General features: G+C 35.5%; 1 protein-coding gene across 1 annotated transcript in view; it reads right to left on the bottom strand.

Annotated features, from left to right (window-relative positions):
• LOC108746309 overlaps window positions 1–17,908 on the bottom strand; it is a 260,533-nt gene that overhangs the window by 154,227 nt on the left and 88,398 nt on the right. The window contains exon 3 of the mRNA XM_018483001.1: window positions 5,695–5,755. The gene's annotated coding sequence lies outside the window, so the exon portion shown is untranslated. The remainder of the gene's footprint in view (window positions 1–5,694; window positions 5,756–17,908) is intronic.

Consider the following 17,908-nt stretch of genomic DNA (forward strand, 5'->3'; position numbering starts at 1 on the left):
TGAGAAATCTCAGCTTTTTATTTATTAAACCTACTGAATTGTTACTCCTCCTGAGACGTCAAAAAGTGGAAAAATAATTAATTAAGATCCTAAATTCATCTCTTTTACGTCGATTAAATGTAGTAATTTTCATAAAGAAGTTTTGTGTATATTACTTTTTTCCAGATTTAAGAATTATTTTCCAGAATTAAAATATGTGCAAATACTTCACTAAAAAAAATTACTAAATCTTACATACATATTTTTTTAATAATACTAAGTTTGAATAATAATAAGTAAACATGTTCTTAGAATAAATAAATATTTACTCAATAACTCAATAACTCAAAAATAATAAGTTAAATCACAAATTAATAGTTCTTTGGACCAAGTACGTGTATATTACATTTAGTAAATATTTACTTAGAACTATTCAAACAAATTTACTAAAATTTAATATATTTTTTCAGTGTAGTCTGCAAAGTAAAATTTAAGCCAAGAAAAAACCTTTTAAATTGAAATCGGTACCATTTCTTAATTCAATATAACGTCTAAAGCTGTCAAGTCGTGGTAACATCTACTTGATATAAAAGCTCTACAATCTTTACTTACGAAATTGGAGACTTCAGACTAGTAGATTACATGAAGAAACAACGTTGAGTTCTTAGAATTTGACTTGGACATCTAATTCAATATGAAAATCCATTAGGAACATTTATGTGTATATATGCGTGCGATATTGATGTAACAATATGTATCGATGACGTAAATCGTATGTGTGTAAATCCTATTAAATCGATAAAGCAGCGACTTCTATATGATGAAACTATTTTTAAGATATAAAATAATAAGATTAGTAAATGTTTATATTACTGACGAAATCACACACCAATTTCAATGAAGTATATTAAAGGAAGAAGGATTCACACGAGTTTCCAAGTTTCTACGTGAAGCGAAGTCCACCTCACACCGCCCACTTGCTTACAATGCGAAATGAGAATAGTTATATAGTTTCACATCTCTTACATTCGGATTAAGAGAATTCTATAATCTGTTTCCCTTAATGTATACTTCAAAATCATTAAAATCGGAAATTGCCATTAATGTGAACATTAACCGTATTTTTAATACTATTTTTAAAATGGCTTTGTCATAGAAATCGCCAAAATCCTTTTAAAAACTTTTATTTTAATCCGAAATAAAGCTTTTGATGAACAAAGTTTCATTGAAATCAAAAGTTTTCGGAACTTTATCTCATTTAATTTTTACAATCAAAGCAAAAAATTTATTCATTAAATAGATTAAATTAAATAGATTAAAACGGTAGATTTAATACTGCCAATATGTCCATCTCGTTGGTATGTTCACAATAAAAAGTACGTATCGTGCTATTCCAATAAACAACATACACAATATAAAAAAATGATTGTCCAACGTCATCATTTAGAGTGCAAAAAATTATAAAAGAGAGTAATATTTTGTTAGTCTGTCTTAATTATAATACTTGAAAAATTTTACGTTTTTAAAGATTAAATTTCAAATCCGGTCTTTTTATTGATGAGAAATCGTTTTACTTCCGAGCTGAATATTTAAACTATTAAAATTGTTTAAGCACAATTTCTTTTCCAATTAGTTTTTACTTTACGCAATTTTTCCTACATTTAATTGAGATTACATGAGATTTATAAATTATTGATACAATGTATATATACGTAATCCTCTCTTAATTAATATTGAATCGCGAGAAGCAAAGCAGAGCTGTGTTTCAAAATAAAACTTGAAGTTTCTTAGTTAAATTGTGATTAAAAATATCACTTTGACTCTTGAGATCCATTTATCAAACTATAACTCGTACCCAGACAGGTTTTAGCCGAGTTCATCAGCAGAAACGTGACTATAAATACAGGTCATAAAGACGTCAGAAGTCTCGTCAATCTTTGAGAGTGGTGTTTATTATTATTTCGATTACTTTTTCACATGTGCATATGTTGAAGAGCTAAAGTGTTTCGGACTTTGATTTATCGCGGGAATTACTGATATAAATGCATGCAAGGGATGTATTATGGAATTTTTCGTCATGAAATTTTTCATCGGCGCTTTATACCTCGACTTACAACACATTTACGTTCGTGCACTTGCGCATGCTCACCAACGTGGAGGAGGGTAAGCGGAAAAATGCCGCAGCCAGGATCAAAGTCAATAAATTCGGGCAACAAACAGAATGCAATCTCCTAAAAGCTACGTTCACGTTCGTAACGAAATAAATATCTCGCGCGTCGGCCCGCTTCGAGATTCGACTGAGCCTCCGAGGTTCAAGCCGGCATTGCCTTTCGGGTTTTCGGTGGACCGTATCCTTTGCATCTTCCGACGTCCATTTAAACTTCCACTTTGCTTGTCGTTATCGCCCCGCTAAACCTCTTCACGCGGTTCGACGCCTTTGGCGCCCAACAAAGCGGGCGAAGAAAGAAGAAAAAGAAGACGCCTGAGAAAGAAAAGCCCGAGGAGAGGCAAAATACGAGAGAGGGAATAAGAACGTTCAAAATGCGCTATTTTATCGTAGCTTCACTGGCGGTTAAGCGTGCCCCGCGGGTTAAGGAGACTACCGTTAAGAAGACGAAAACGACAATGCTGGCGAGTGCAACGACGATGAAACGTGCCGTCGGCCCCTGGGTATCCCGCGTGCGCTCAAAGCTACATGAAAATCCCATAGTCGTATGCTCGCTGGAAATACTAGTGCAGGCACGACAAAGATGGATAAAGGCGGAGCCGGCGAAAGGGCTCGAGAATTATTACAATGGCAAACGGAGGATAGGTCGTGTTGTCGCCGCGGTAATACGTGGCGACGCAATTTGCACTTGTTGCTGTCAACACAGTCTGTGCATTAAGCTTTATTAAACCAAGTGCGACGAATGTTTAATTTAAAACTACTTCCGGAGTCGAGATGAAATCGAGGTGACGCCGCGGTCATCATTCGCCGAGAGATATTCATCAAAATTGGATCACGTGCAGTCGAGAAATAAAATCAATCTCACACGCGTCAAGCAGGGACGAAACACGAGAGGATATCGATCATGGTTAAGATCACCGCTCGTAGCTAGCGGCTTGATTAATTGACAGAATCGATCCTGCGGTCCAGTGAGTTTATGCGGTGAACGTAAGCTGATTTCGGCCACATTGTTGCAACCGTGACAGGTTGGGTAGAAAGCATTAAACTGCTTAAAGCAACCAATCAGGTTGCGTGAATCAGATTTCTGCAGTTACAAAGAGGATGTAAGATTTAGATGCATAGATCATGATATAGTGTGGTTTTGTGTGTGTGTGTGTGTGTGTGTGTGTGTGTGTGTGTGTGTGTGTGTGTGTGTGTGTGTATGTGTAGACGATGCAACGCGTTATAATCAAACTAAACTGCTTCCACTGTACGAATAAATATTGTTAATTGAAAGCATCGAGAGAGACAGTGAAATATAGCCTGTTCGATGCCTTCTATATCGCCGCCGGTGACGTTACGGAACAGTAGAAAACATAGTCGACTTGACTGTAAAGCGAGTGTGCTGCACGTACGGAGCATCAAGCCGGGAAAATGTTGCACTAGACACGTTCGAATGATACACGTGGTGTAGTATACAATAGGTGTAGTTGCGGTACGTGTTGAACTGTCAGTAACAAAGTAGACCGACTAAGAGTAAACAGGACTACAAAACTACGTACATCGTGAAATGTATTAGAAGAACGTTGATTTAAACACCGATTTCAGTGCTGCTTGAAATTTAGCTGCTATAATTTTACAAATCAATCGTTGCCCTACATGACAATATTCTTAATGTTATTGAATATTAAAAACGCGATAAATAATATATGCTGAGAAAAAATATACTAAAAATAAAGAAATAAGAAAATTTCTTTAATTTTAATAAATCATGTGTGTGTATACAACTGTGAACACATTTTTTTTTAATAAGTAATTATACAAATTTACCAGAAGAATATTATTCTCTTATAAAGAAAATAATTTATTAATTTTTATTCAATCAACGGAACTATCGAAATTTAATTATTTTTTAATAATTAATTTTCCAATTATATTTATTCATTTCAAGCAAACTCTATTGAAAGAAAATTATTCTTAACTTGTAAAACTTATAATATAACATAATTAATGATTATTAAATTACAACTTCCACTTTCTACCAAGTACTAATTTTCAACATAAAATGATAAGGTGTAAATTTTTGATTATTTTTACATTCTGTATTACAAGTTATACAGAATTAAACGAAATTGTATTGTCAAAAAATATACTTTACTTATTTTCATTTTGAAGTTTCGACTTTAAAATTTATCAACGAGTCATTTTCTAATCTTAATGCTTTCATTTACTATAATTGAGAAAAAGATGAAGTTTTATAGTTTGATTAATATTTATTCAAATTAAATAAATTTAATCTTATTTCTTTAATTTTAGTAAATATATTCACTAAAATAAAGAAAATTTTTTTCTTAATGTATAACATTCTAGAAATATTATGTGCTTAGAAATGATAAGACAAGATACAAGTGAATAATTGACAATCACTGAATAACTACCAAGAATAACAGTCTATTATTTCCATGTTCGATACGAATTGTGTCCACATTAATCACGTCGCGTCGCTAGGAACGCATTTGCATGAACATCGTATCAATACTGCTTGACATAACATGAACAATACGTATAACCGATTTTACGAACATCACTCGCTATCATTTCAGGAATTTTCCCGGTGTACTATGTAATATTAACTATTCATCGTATATACATAAGTTTTAGAGTAGCAAAGGAAGTTCATGATTTATGAACGACACTGATGTAGAGAAAAGAGAGAAGAGAAAGCGATAAAATCCGATCGCTACTGCCGAGGAAGCCAATATTCTACAACAAAATCGATACTCTAAATAAATATTGTTCGATAGATACTCGAATTGACGGCGTATCTCCCGTTTGTCGCCGAAAGCCAATATTTATTTACCGACCGGACCGAGAAACGAGAGAGCCCTGCGCTAGAGACGCGTATATTACATATCCTTGCAAAAAATTTGCTAAATAAATATGTAGCTATCGATATATCGACCCACGCAAGTATTGGATCGCACAAAGATATTTTCGACAAGAGTAACCTCTAGCGCACGCCAAATAGTTCAATGTGAAAGCTTGCAGCTTCCACAACATAAGTTCATCAAAGCTAGCCTCTCTGTTAATACCTACGTATACAGGATGTATGATATTCCGATAGAATAGATGGAAAGGATGTTGCGAATCAAAATGCTACAGCAAAGAAGTTTTTAATAAATTAAGTAAAAAAGTTATTTGTAAATTTTTATTTTATGCAATAATTTACGACAGTTTAAATATGATCAATTACGGATGACGATTAAATATGGACTACGTTTGAACGTTCAAGTGCGCGCTTAAATATAGTAGTTTGTTACCACACATGCGATTCATGAACAGATGGCTGTCTAAACGTAATCTATAATTAGCTATATTTAAACCCTTTTATCTCAATAACTATTGCTCGAAATAAAAAAATTTACACAAAACTTTTTTACTTATTTTTAAAAAATCTTTTTTTAATATTTTAAATGTCGAAGCACTCTGTAGATGCGATTTTTTAAACTCATACAAAACTGTAAAAAATGCAATTTTATATATAGTGTAATATATAATGCATGTCTTACTTTCTGTATCCGCCTGAATTGGACAGAAAACTGTCGGAAACTTCGCAGCTTGCAGCAATATCTGAAAAAAAAAAAGACTATTATGTAATTACAACATAAAAATATGCATGCTTAGTCATAAAGATAAACATACACACGCACGCACATACATTATATATGTCTGTATGTATACACTGTTAGAAATGCTTCCCTTTACATATAAATCAAGCTCGTGGTTGTGAACAAAATTAAAAGTAATGAATAATTTAACAGAAAACTAAGTTGTAGTAGTAGTTACTTAAATTGTAATGAACGTGTACATTAAATTTTATGAAATTTTATGAAAAGTACATTAAATTTTATCAAGTTTTATGAAAAATACATTAAATTTACATGTACATGTACGCAAATATATTTTTCAATTATAAATAAATTTAATGTAACGCCATAAAATTAAATTTAAATTGTGTAACTTAAAAGTACATTAAATTTCATAAAATTTTTAAGTGTATGTATGTATAAGTGGCTGCCAAAAGTTTTCGGTTAATAAGTAATTTTATTGCTCAGGTAAACAATCATATTATATCTTTACATACGTATGTATATAAATATATGTAAATATATCTAACAAAAATTTAAATTACCAATTTCAATTTTTTCTAAATTTATTTGTGTTACAGACCTTATTAGACCGCATTTTCTCTTTAGGACGTAATCCTCCTTGAGGTAATTTTGAGACGAAAATTCTAATACAAAAATGTCAAGGCTACAATAGTTTTTAAATTATAATTGGTTAAAAATAGTTTGTAATTCAAAAACTATTATAGATATTTTCGAGCCTTAGAATGTTCAAGAGAATCCAGAAATAATAATAAAGGTTATAAAAGTAAAATGGTTTTATTTATAAGCATTTAAAATTAGCTTATAATTGAAAAAATTATTGTAGTCTCGATATTTTCATATAAGATTTTCGTCTCAAAATTACCTCAGGAATACGTCCTTAAGAAGTGTGATAGTTATGAGATACTGTGTGTATAACATATATAATTTATATTTTATATATATATATATATGCATATTGATATATTGATTTGCGCAACTGTGATAACACAGATGAGATATTCTTTACGTGGATTAACGTACAGGATGCGTAGCGTGTTCATTACAAGCGTATCTATGAACATTACCACCGCACTAGTAGCGCATTAATGCGAGATAATACTGATTTATGTGAGGCCTTACGGTCGAGTTTAGGTCGAGTTTGTGTCACATGTACTTTCACACATGTGAATTTCACTATCGATCAATCGTCGGATAATTAATTTTATATCATTCAATTATAGTCAAGTACTTTATGTAAATAAAATTAATGACAACCATTCTGATGCTAGTATATTATATTACAAGTTTTTATAACTTTTTATCATAAGATGATTCTTTAAAATAAAATATTAAAAAGACATAACCTATTTATTTCTCATTTTATTTTTATTCTCTTTTTTAAATTCACATACAATGTGAAATTTAAAAAAGATAGAGATAAACCCTTTTGATATATCCCATATTAATGTTTAATCTTTTCGGAAACTTTATGAATATTAATAATATGATTTTTAAATCATTTACTGTACAAGAATCTCGAAACGCAAAGCAATAAAGTTTGCTGTGTCCGTGACATATATTGCGATCGCAAGAATGGAAAATTGCTACGAAGGTTCGCAAGAAAGGAACACCGTGGCAACGGAGATTGGCAGTACGCCAAAGCGCAGCGATGTCACGGGGGAAAAGAGCCGTGCATCATTGATGATTCCGTTTCTGATGCTCTCGTGCGGCTCTCATTCTTCACAATGCAAGCTTGCATCGTTGGCTGCAAGTCTCGCGAGTTAGCTTCGCGATGTATTGCAAGGCAAAAGGAAGGAGGAAATCAGAATCGGTAATTCGATTACCGCACAAAATATGCCGCTCGGATCATACTGTACCGAAATGAATCGCGCAACAAATTCATAACAGATATAAATTCAGCCATCCGACAGTCCGTATGTTATTGCCGTACTCGTGTCTGCACGAAATCGAGCGGACAGCGTTGCAATCCGTTGACAATATTCGAAAAGCGCTCTTCATCCGTGCCAATTTTCGTGTTCGTTAATCGCGAGTTACGTCCCTCATCCGATTATGATTCGATACCCGTTGCAATTCCAGCCACGCCGACTGTAACACCACGGACAGATACCAAAAATTCTCTGTTACTTCATATCGTATCGTGAGATAAAAACAGCATCTCTACTCCCATTTTATTATACTTCACGAGATATATACCGGTCTGCGCGTAGATTTTCTCAAAAGAGAAGAAAGAGAAAGGAAATAAAGAAGGAAAAAGAGACAAGAGTATTTAGAAATGATTGAAAACGTGAAAGCAATCGGCCGGATAAGCATGCCGGATAATATGCATTTCGTGGGGAAAAAGAGCGAGAAATAATGCAAAGTGTGCAACTGGCAAACGAGAGATACGGCAGCGAACTGTCGGCGCAGCTGTGACTGTTTCTGCCGTCGAGTGAATCAGTTCTCTCGACTACTACAATAACAGAAGATGAAGGAATAGTGGAACAGGGTCGTGATGCGACGCTCTCGGAAATTAAACGTAACGATTCATGCAGTAAAAGCGCGCAAAAGCAATGGACTATTACATTATATTAAAGCAGAATTAATTTGAAGGATCAGTGCCTAATAATTAAGGGAAAATCAGAAAAGGGATTGAAACTACAAATCACAGAGTGTAGCAGATTCTAATGATAGTTTATGTCGATATAATTAAACTAATTTCAATTACTTTAAAATAAAATCGGTTTAAGAAATACAATGTGCTTAATTAAATTCATCGCGTCGTTGGAAACAATGCCTTTTTGGAGTTCAAAATTAAATAAGTTGTTAATATTTAAAATTATTCATTTTCGTTTTCAATTATATGGAAGCAGTTTCCTTCGGTATATTTCTTTAAATTATAATGTAATATAACATGACATCTGATTTAAAATACAATTAAAAAATAACTATCAAAATTAATAAATATTAATAAAAAAAGATAAGTCACACTATTTTAATTTTATATCGCGGTTGAAAAATACGGAAAATCAATTCAATGGAGGTGCAGTGAATTAAATAGTGGTAGGAGACAGAGAGAGAGAGAGAGAGAGAGAGAGAGAGAGAGAGAGAGAGAAATAATTCATGATGTACTTTATGCGCTACGATATTGAAAGTATTCTTGCTGCGATCGTTGAGAAGATTTCGCCGGTCTGAGAATCGCGACGGAACGATTAAGAAAACTCGATATTCAAATCAATTGCTATCCCAATGCCCGTAAACCAGTCTCATAAATTTCGACAAAATGCAAACCACGTGGAAATCTTGGCGCATACTATTCATGTAACAAGTATTACGGCGGCGCGATATGCAAAATTTTCATCGCGAAGCATTCTTCTACGCGAACAAGTTTTCGCATTATCGTTAGAAAATGCGAGCGATCCACGGCGTCTGAAAAGTCACGTTTGCTCACATGCATTTATTCGAGAACTCATTGCCACGTGGTTATATAGTCGGAAGCTGCAAAAAAGCTGCAAAAAAGCACTTCGCTCTTCGTATATTCTTCGGTTAGAATTTAGTTTTCGGCTTTTAACATTTTTATTTTAATAAGAAAGATATAAATGACACCTAACGAAGTGCGAACAACGGGAGTGTTCTACTTACGCGAATGTAATCAAGAAACTCCCCGTCATTTCAAAGCGTTTTCAATTCCAGAGTGGAATCTTATTTTATCATAGCGTAGTAATTAGGACAGAGATTATTACAACTGCGGCGTACACAATAATGCGACGTCTCGACCCACCGACAGCAAATTACGAAACTCCGAACTCTGGAAGTAAACTCTGGTTGGTCCGATACGGGAAGATCCTGGCACCAGGACCGAGTTTACTTTGGCGCTCTAAAGTACCACAACTCTCGCAACCCGCCTACGAAATAGCATATTATAATAACTTATCGTTAATTTCGGCCTGCTTCACCGCGTAACTTTCGTAACGGAAAACCGTTCGTTGCGCCGAGGAAACATTAATTTAAGTAGGCAGATCGATATTCTATATCGATAAAAAACAGACGTGTATACCATATTAACTTGATACTAAGAAAATTAACACGTATATGTATAATATAATCTCTTGTGCCGTTTGCATTATATGAACGTAGCATATCGCATTAATGCACCGTCTCTCTTCTTAATTTGTCCTCTAATCAACCGATGTCTTCATTCACAAGATAATCACATGCATCCTAGATATTGTCTTCATCCTAATCCTGCCGATGTTGCTTATGAGGTTAATTAACAAAATTACCAGATACGCGCTCTAGGAGCAGAAATTTATCGTAACACACGTAGAGATGTAATCTCGGTGTAATATGATCAACGTGTGTCGCGGTAATGAGTAACGAAACACGCACTTGTACGCAAGTATTATTATTACGTATTATTTTAACGTTCCAAGGTGAAATATCATGGATGAAGAAATAATCCGCGAGCCCTCCTCTCCACAAATATGTACGTTCCATCGGAGACGCATTACTTACGCCACATTAATCCCGAGGAGAGAATCGCTTTTTGCGCGTCAGAATTTTATGACGAGTAAATCACGGTACACCAGAAATTGCACCCACTCTCATCGCGTCTAAATGCAAACCGCGCTGTCGCGTTTTAGCGGAACATATTGCTCGGTTCGATGGTCAATCGACAACTGTAACTTGCATGCAGCTGAATTACACGCGTCCCGCGTTACGCTGTCCGCAACACAGGTCATTGATGTTTACGATCCTGTAAACCAGCGTCACATACGTACACATACGTCTATGTACATGCGATGTACTAATTGTACTTCCAACACTTTTTAAAGTGATGACGCGTAAAATTTGATAAAAATCCTGATTTTTTTACAATTTACAATTATAGTTATTACTGCTAAATGGTGTAAAATGATCTAAAACCGAGTTGTCGAATTGTACACGGCGTTAAATAGATATGATAATGGATCGATACGAATTAAACAAGTTTTCACTGCAGTGAATGGCATTGAAATTCAATAACGTCGAATTTAGTAGTAATTGATAGTAATCGTATATTGGATTGCCGGTAAATTGGCAATCCTATACATGAATCTGGCGGCCAGATCTCGTGGAAATAAATGCTAAAATTAAAAAAAAACGAGAGAAAAAGCGCGATAAGCTATAAATTAAAGAATCGAAGTGCGCAATATTCTACAAAAAAAAAAAAAAAAAAGAGAGATCGTCATTGATTCAACGTTTTCAGGATTTTGGCTTAAGATTGAATTATTTTAGCTGAACAATTAAAAATTGACAAACAATATATTTTTCTATAATAGAATAAAGTATTTGAAAAATTTCAATACAACAAAAATAGTTCACATTCCAAGAACGTGTAAAATATGTGCATGGAGTGAGAAAATTCTCCAGATTATTGCAGGATTCAAAGGATTCTGCTTACAAAGGGATAGAATGCGAGAGAGAGCGCGTATGTAATACTATCTGCGATATCAGATGCAACAACATATTTATCATTCAATATACTTCATGCTGCTTTACATACTTGCTACGTTATGACATACAAACGCGTATCTATCACGAAGCATTGGCAAGGTAGGAATTTCAGATCTGTCCGTACGCAAATACCGAATTTCTGTCGCATGTAGTTCGGGAAGAGGATTGTGTCATCGAACAAATCGCGCCCTATTCCTGATTCGGAACCTCGCTTAATGATTCCATGCCATAGTCAGTTTCGTAACCGCACTGTCCAATCATCAAATAGCTTCGAATTTCATTGACCGATGCCAGGTAAGCAGAGATATGTAAATGTAGTACAAACCATTCGACGATTCGATATCTAAGTTTTAAAGCTACGTATTTAAAGCATACGTAATTACGTGTGAATGTAATTTCAGCAAGTTTTAAATCACGACTTTTAAATAATATGCGTTAAATCAACGAATACAAAGGTAAAATTCAAGAATGTACTTTTGATAATTAAAAGAACACTGTGTGTTTCAGTATAAAAACATTATTTTTAAATTTATTAAACTTTATTCTATTTCAAAAATTCTTTTTTAAATCTCCGATTTTTATTTTAGAGTTATTATCTTAGCAGTTGATACACCGAAAGGAAATCTTAAAAGAGACGTTTTAAAACGACATTATTCTTAGAAAAGTCACATAAAAAGAAGGTAGCTTTGATATAGCTACCTCTGTCTGTAGAGATCGAATATGATTTCTTAAGAGAATCGGTTCGATTAAGAATGAATCCTGACAGGGTGGTTCGCTCCCCTTCGTCGCTCTCCCCCTCTCGCTCCATAAACATAGGATCGCTCGATTTTAAATGAAGCACTCAGCCGAGATTTCCCCGATCACAGTAATGGTTCTCCCACTTTACTCTTCTTCCACCGAATTTAACGCAAACCCCATTGTCCTTTTGGCCGCATCGTAAAATGCTAATTTGTGGCGTTTGAATAGATGGGATAGGCGGAGGAGGGAACGAACAAGTGACAATCGTTAGATTCGCAATCGAGGAAATCCTCGAAAGGGCTATCGATTTTCATCCTCACGTCCATGTGTGTATGCGCGTGTGAACGTTAGTATATACGTGTAGAAATCACGTGTCTATGCGAGCAATCGCGAAAGGTGCTCTCGTGCGACCGCTACCATGGCGGACGGCGTTGGCTGGTCGGGACTGCACCATGTTCGAAACAACACTCAGGATTGACATTAGATATCAGTGAGGCCGGTCACGCACGGGCAACGTGCCTACTAACGGTGGTGCCGAGCCCGCGACAAGTAAATTTTAATTGAGGCACGAATCTCTCTCATTTTGTCTCGTACTTTGTTGCGTGCGCCCACGGGGGCCTTCGAAATACGCTTATATTCGAAGAAACGACCAACTCTATCGCCGTTATCGTAACCTGATATAAATTCAAACGGAAAAGAGAGTTTTGATGAAATATCTAAAAATCTACGTAGTATATATATATATAAAGTCACACAGAATTATACAAGCACTTAAGATCCGCTTAGACCGTTAAAGGCATTGATTATATTCTCACATGTACGATCGAATATTATTCGATATTCAGTATAGATATTGTCTAAGAATTTAACTATACGTAAACATAGATTTGAAAATAATTTTGTTCGAGCGTCAAAATTATATAATAAGACGCTTAAACTATAATAGTTGCTACAGAATGTCAAAACATTTTACAAAAATTGCTTCATCATGTTTGAGATTCTTATGTAACTATTTTGATGATTCTACAAATGAATTTTCAGATCTGTATCTAGATAAATTTTTATATACTTCAACAAAATTGTTCGATGTTCGTGTGCAAATATTCAAATAACTTGATAACTTGATATTCAAATAACTCGAATAAGCAAACTCGCAACACAGCTTAATATGACAAATGACAAAGTGATACGTCAATGTCTATTGAAGGGATCCTAAACTTATAGTTGAACTATCAAACATTCTAGTCGAGATAACCAGAAATTCAATCATGATAACCAGAATTCTGATTCATATGATCAGAATTCGTTTCGTTTACACACACACACACACACACACACACACACACACACACACACACACACACACACACACACACACACACACACACATCTTGTATATTGTTACATTAATACGCACACAAACGCACAGATTATCTCAACACATTTCCGTACCAAATTATACACTAAAAAAATATTTTGGTCACTTTTAGTGTGCAATGAATGATCGTTAAAAGTTCAAGTTCGTCTTAATGCCCAACTCAATGTTAATTAATGTTCATTGATACCATAAACGGATTCATTTATATAATTACATATTTATTCTTGCAATGAATTCTAGTAATAGTTTTATAACCTAAATCATTATGAGAATTCATTTGATCAATTTTCATTAATTCGATAAATATTTTATTGTATTTACGTACAGTTTTGGTTCAATGTGGATGCCTAATAGCGAATTCAGCACACTGACTCTGCTCTGGTGCGAGTGAAAAACCACTTTGGTGGTATATCAAACTGTCAGAAACGTCAGTGCATTTCTTGAACTCGTTCAATTTATTCGGTAGGTCCGAGTATAAATTCAGCACTACACTGAGTCAATTTTTATTTGTCGATTATAACAATCTGAACGCAGTGAACAATCTGATACAGTGCACACAAGCCGAATGTATAGCAGTGGAACAGTTCGCACTCAATGCACACTAGTGCCGAATTCGCTAATAACACTTTCCATTGGCAGAACTGATGCGCATTCAATGCACGTTAAAGCTGTTATATACTCGTATTAATCTGAATGTAAAAGTAGAATATTTCAACTGATAAAATGCCCAATATATGTTTTATTAAATAGCACGATAAAATGTGAGGATTTCGCAGTTTAACTCTTAAATTTTTATTAAACATACATCTTTATATCGATTTGTGTACAATGGCTTTAAAGTGCGCTGAATGTGCACTAGTTCTGCCAATAAAAAACGTTATAATACAATTTTAAGAACTCAACGTCGTTCTTATAAACTACTAATTGGTTCTTATAAATTACTAATCTGGAAATTACAATTTTATAAGTTCAGATTGCAAAGGTTTTATATCAAATGTCGTCACGACTTGACAGCTTTAGATGTTATATTAGATTAAAGCCAAAATTTATATTATTAAATTCTTTAAGACTGTCTTAAGTACAGTCTTAAAATATCATGAACCATCAGAGAGTCACACATCAGTATTTTAAGACATTATTTAAAATAATCTTAAATAAAGAAATGGTAAAAAATATTTTAATTTAAACGATTTTCATTTTCAATATAAACTCTACCCCACAAACATGTGTCATTAATACGTGTATTTTAAATTTGAAAAAGGATTTTCAAATCTACAAAAAAAAGTATAAGCAGAAATACGTTATAAAAATTATATTTAATCAGTAAAATAAAGGACTTTGAGATCCTCTTAATAACATTAAATTATTTGTCACGTTTAAAATTACTTTTTTATTGAAGTGAAATCCATTTTACTTTAACCAGAAGAAATGAGAGAAATTGAGAGAAAAAAGCTTCAATATCCTATTTTTTACATAAAGCAAATACGTTAGTCTCTTATTGACAGAAATGCAATATTGATGGAGCATCCTGTACACTCTACTAACTCTCCGCATGATACTGTAGTTAATTGTATTTGCACGATGCTAGTATCCAATATACTGACGTCTACTATCATTTTTATCTAATTATCAAGTTATTAACTTACCATCCGTTCTTCGAGAAAACTCTCAGAAGCAGGAGAGGAACGCAACGCGATCTGTACGATACACGTACGTACAGAACGATTTCCCCTTCCCATCAAGGGTCTGGGCGCCCAATAAAAGAGTTTATCGAGGTATCGCTCGAAAGATAGAATTGAAAACCGAGATCCTTCCTCCCAACCGTACCATCGAAATAGTCGTTCAATATCGACACAGTATACTCTACTTGGCGCGACATAGTCGGCCGAGTGGGAGGGTTGCGCAGAAGTGAGGTACACCATACTTTACGGCAATCAAAAGTTCGCCGATGGAATCTTCCTGATCGTAAACAGTGTAACGACGCTTGGGCGAAAATTTATCGCAAATTAGTTTTGTACCTGTGCATTTTACGTGCGCGGCATATACGATAAAAGAATAAACATAAATCAATACGAATGAGTACAACGAAGTACCCCTATCGATCCATAATTCGGGGCCCATAAAAAAAATGTCAAGAACAACCGGATTCGCTTCATATAAAATGTGACGCATGCGCATCGATGTGTATATACGAGAGCCATGCCTATCTCGGACCACCTGATGGCGCATGAATAAAGACATTTCATGCGAATAAAGTAGTAGCGCCCTGCCATTTTTATTCCGTCGTTCTCTCCGACTCAAATGACCTTTTAACTCTCGCGAAAGGTATATACGAGCACTTGACAGCCCACGAGCCGTCTAGAATAGTCGGAATATTTTAGAGAATTGTGAACATTCTGCCCTGCGTTGCGTGAGCGATTAACGAATGAAAAATCGCCGATATCGCGACATTATTCGACTCAATAACGACGTCATAATTCATATAAAAAAAATACGTGCATTGCGGCGCATTTACGGGATAGAACGGCTATATGATAGAACGTTCGTGTTGCGCTCTCACGTCTCGTAGATATTATCATTTAATCTGATCTAATCTACGAGCATATGTATATATTCCGCGTCTTTCGTAATTGCCGGTGAAATTGCAAGTCGATATCTAAATGGCCCGAGCCTTTGTAACGGAGTACGCATCGTAGATATATATATATATCTACGTATATCGACATAATAAAGGAGAAAGCAGCGCCGGGGGAGGCGAAAGGAAACGAGCGACGAAACGATCGGCCGAAATTGCACTGGCATGGCAGGGAGAAAAAGACGTGTTATCGAAACGGACCGTAATCCGACGTCGGGGATATCTATTATGTTCGAAACCAGACTCGACTTCCGCGTATATTATCGATTCACGTCGCTCCGTCAATTACCCATCTTATAGAGCGGAACGCGCGGAATCGACAACTGGATTCAGTTAGGTATATAATCCGTCCACTGGCAAGTGACATTGATATTCCTGGCGCGTGAGTAATTCGTGCACCCGCTAAGTGTTGAGCGATCCGTCCTGTGCATAAGCGACAAACGACGTAACGAGCGTAGAATCAAATTAAAACGCAATGACGCTTCACCTCGGCCTCTCATTATCTATTCGCGCCATGTGATGGTCCGCTGCATGTACGAGTCGACCGTCGCCGGGGCGCGATAATAATGAATCATCCGTGAAATTATTTTGTCCTTTAAACACGATTATAATACGCTTGTGTGTATGCAAATTTCTCGCTACAATGAAAACAGGGGGTTTAAATCGACTTCGGTTGATCATGCAAAATCTGTTACGCATAGCAAGTTAGTTTGAATTGGATCGCCGAATAGAATTCACTTTATAACTCACTTTCATATCGGCGCTCGAATTCCTGTCGAGAAATGTACGATTGGAAAAAATAATAATAATAATAATAACGTAATAATGACGTAAACGTTGAATGAATAAAATTTTTATAAACTTATTTCGCAATATACGCTGTTGATTTATCCTTTTTACGAGCGACTAATAGCAAGTCTGCGGAAAATTAATGTAACGTAAGCAAATTAATGCAACGACGTAAGATAGGAAATACACATTCCGCGGGAAAGATACATAACTTGGAGTGATGAGGGTTTGCCTTGTTACACGAGAGAGAGAGAGAGAGAGAGAGAGAGAGAGAGAGAGAGAGAGAGAGAGATGAAAATTGGCTCAAATCCACGAATTTCAAATGGATCGTGAGTCGCCGTGAGAGATCCCTTTCGTGGCTCGTTTCCACATGTGTGGAACATCGTCGGTCAGACGGATCTTCTCTTCCCGGTGGTACTCGCGGTGGAGAGCAAAGGAAATTGCGGTAGAGACGGGAACCAAAGCAATGCTGAAATTCATGCAATACCACGCCCCAGCAACGCATCTAATAACAATACTTGCATTAGGTCATGCTCTCCCGATGTAGACAGCCGACGAAATGCAGCTTAATGTAGCGCGTTCGCGTTCGTTGTTTCGTCTCGCGCTGTTTGAATGTACACGACCCGCGGAGTGCCTCTTGTTTCAGGACGCTTGAATTAAATATGCACAGGCGGTGTCACTTTTGTGCCATTCAAGAACGAAACGCGGAATTATGCACGACGCGTACGTAAGCCGTTCGGATTGCCTTTTGTTTCACCGTTCGGTCACGCGATAGTTTTAATTCATTTATCTGAGAATGGCATCGAAACTCGCATTCGGGAATCGAAATAGATGGCAGGGATATCCCAACGGCAACCAGATTCGGAGAATAGCCCGATACAATTCAGTATGAACGTCGATAACGTGCCGGCGAATACAGCGGCGGTAACACGTTTACGCAGCAAGATGGGCAAACAGAAAATTGTACCAACGGTACAGCTGTTTAAACTATCGTACTCGCTGAGTGCGCAGTTCTGATTAATCCGTAGGGTGCTTCAAAAACGGTGACGAAATACAATATGCATTTTTTTTATTTATTTTATTTTTTTTTTTTTTTTTTT

This window comes from Trachymyrmex septentrionalis, unplaced genomic scaffold (assembly GCF_001594115.1).
Source record: "Trachymyrmex septentrionalis isolate Tsep2-gDNA-1 unplaced genomic scaffold, Tsep1.0 scaffold165, whole genome shotgun sequence".
In the NCBI taxonomy this organism is placed as follows: Eukaryota; Metazoa; Arthropoda; class Insecta; order Hymenoptera; family Formicidae; genus Trachymyrmex; species Trachymyrmex septentrionalis.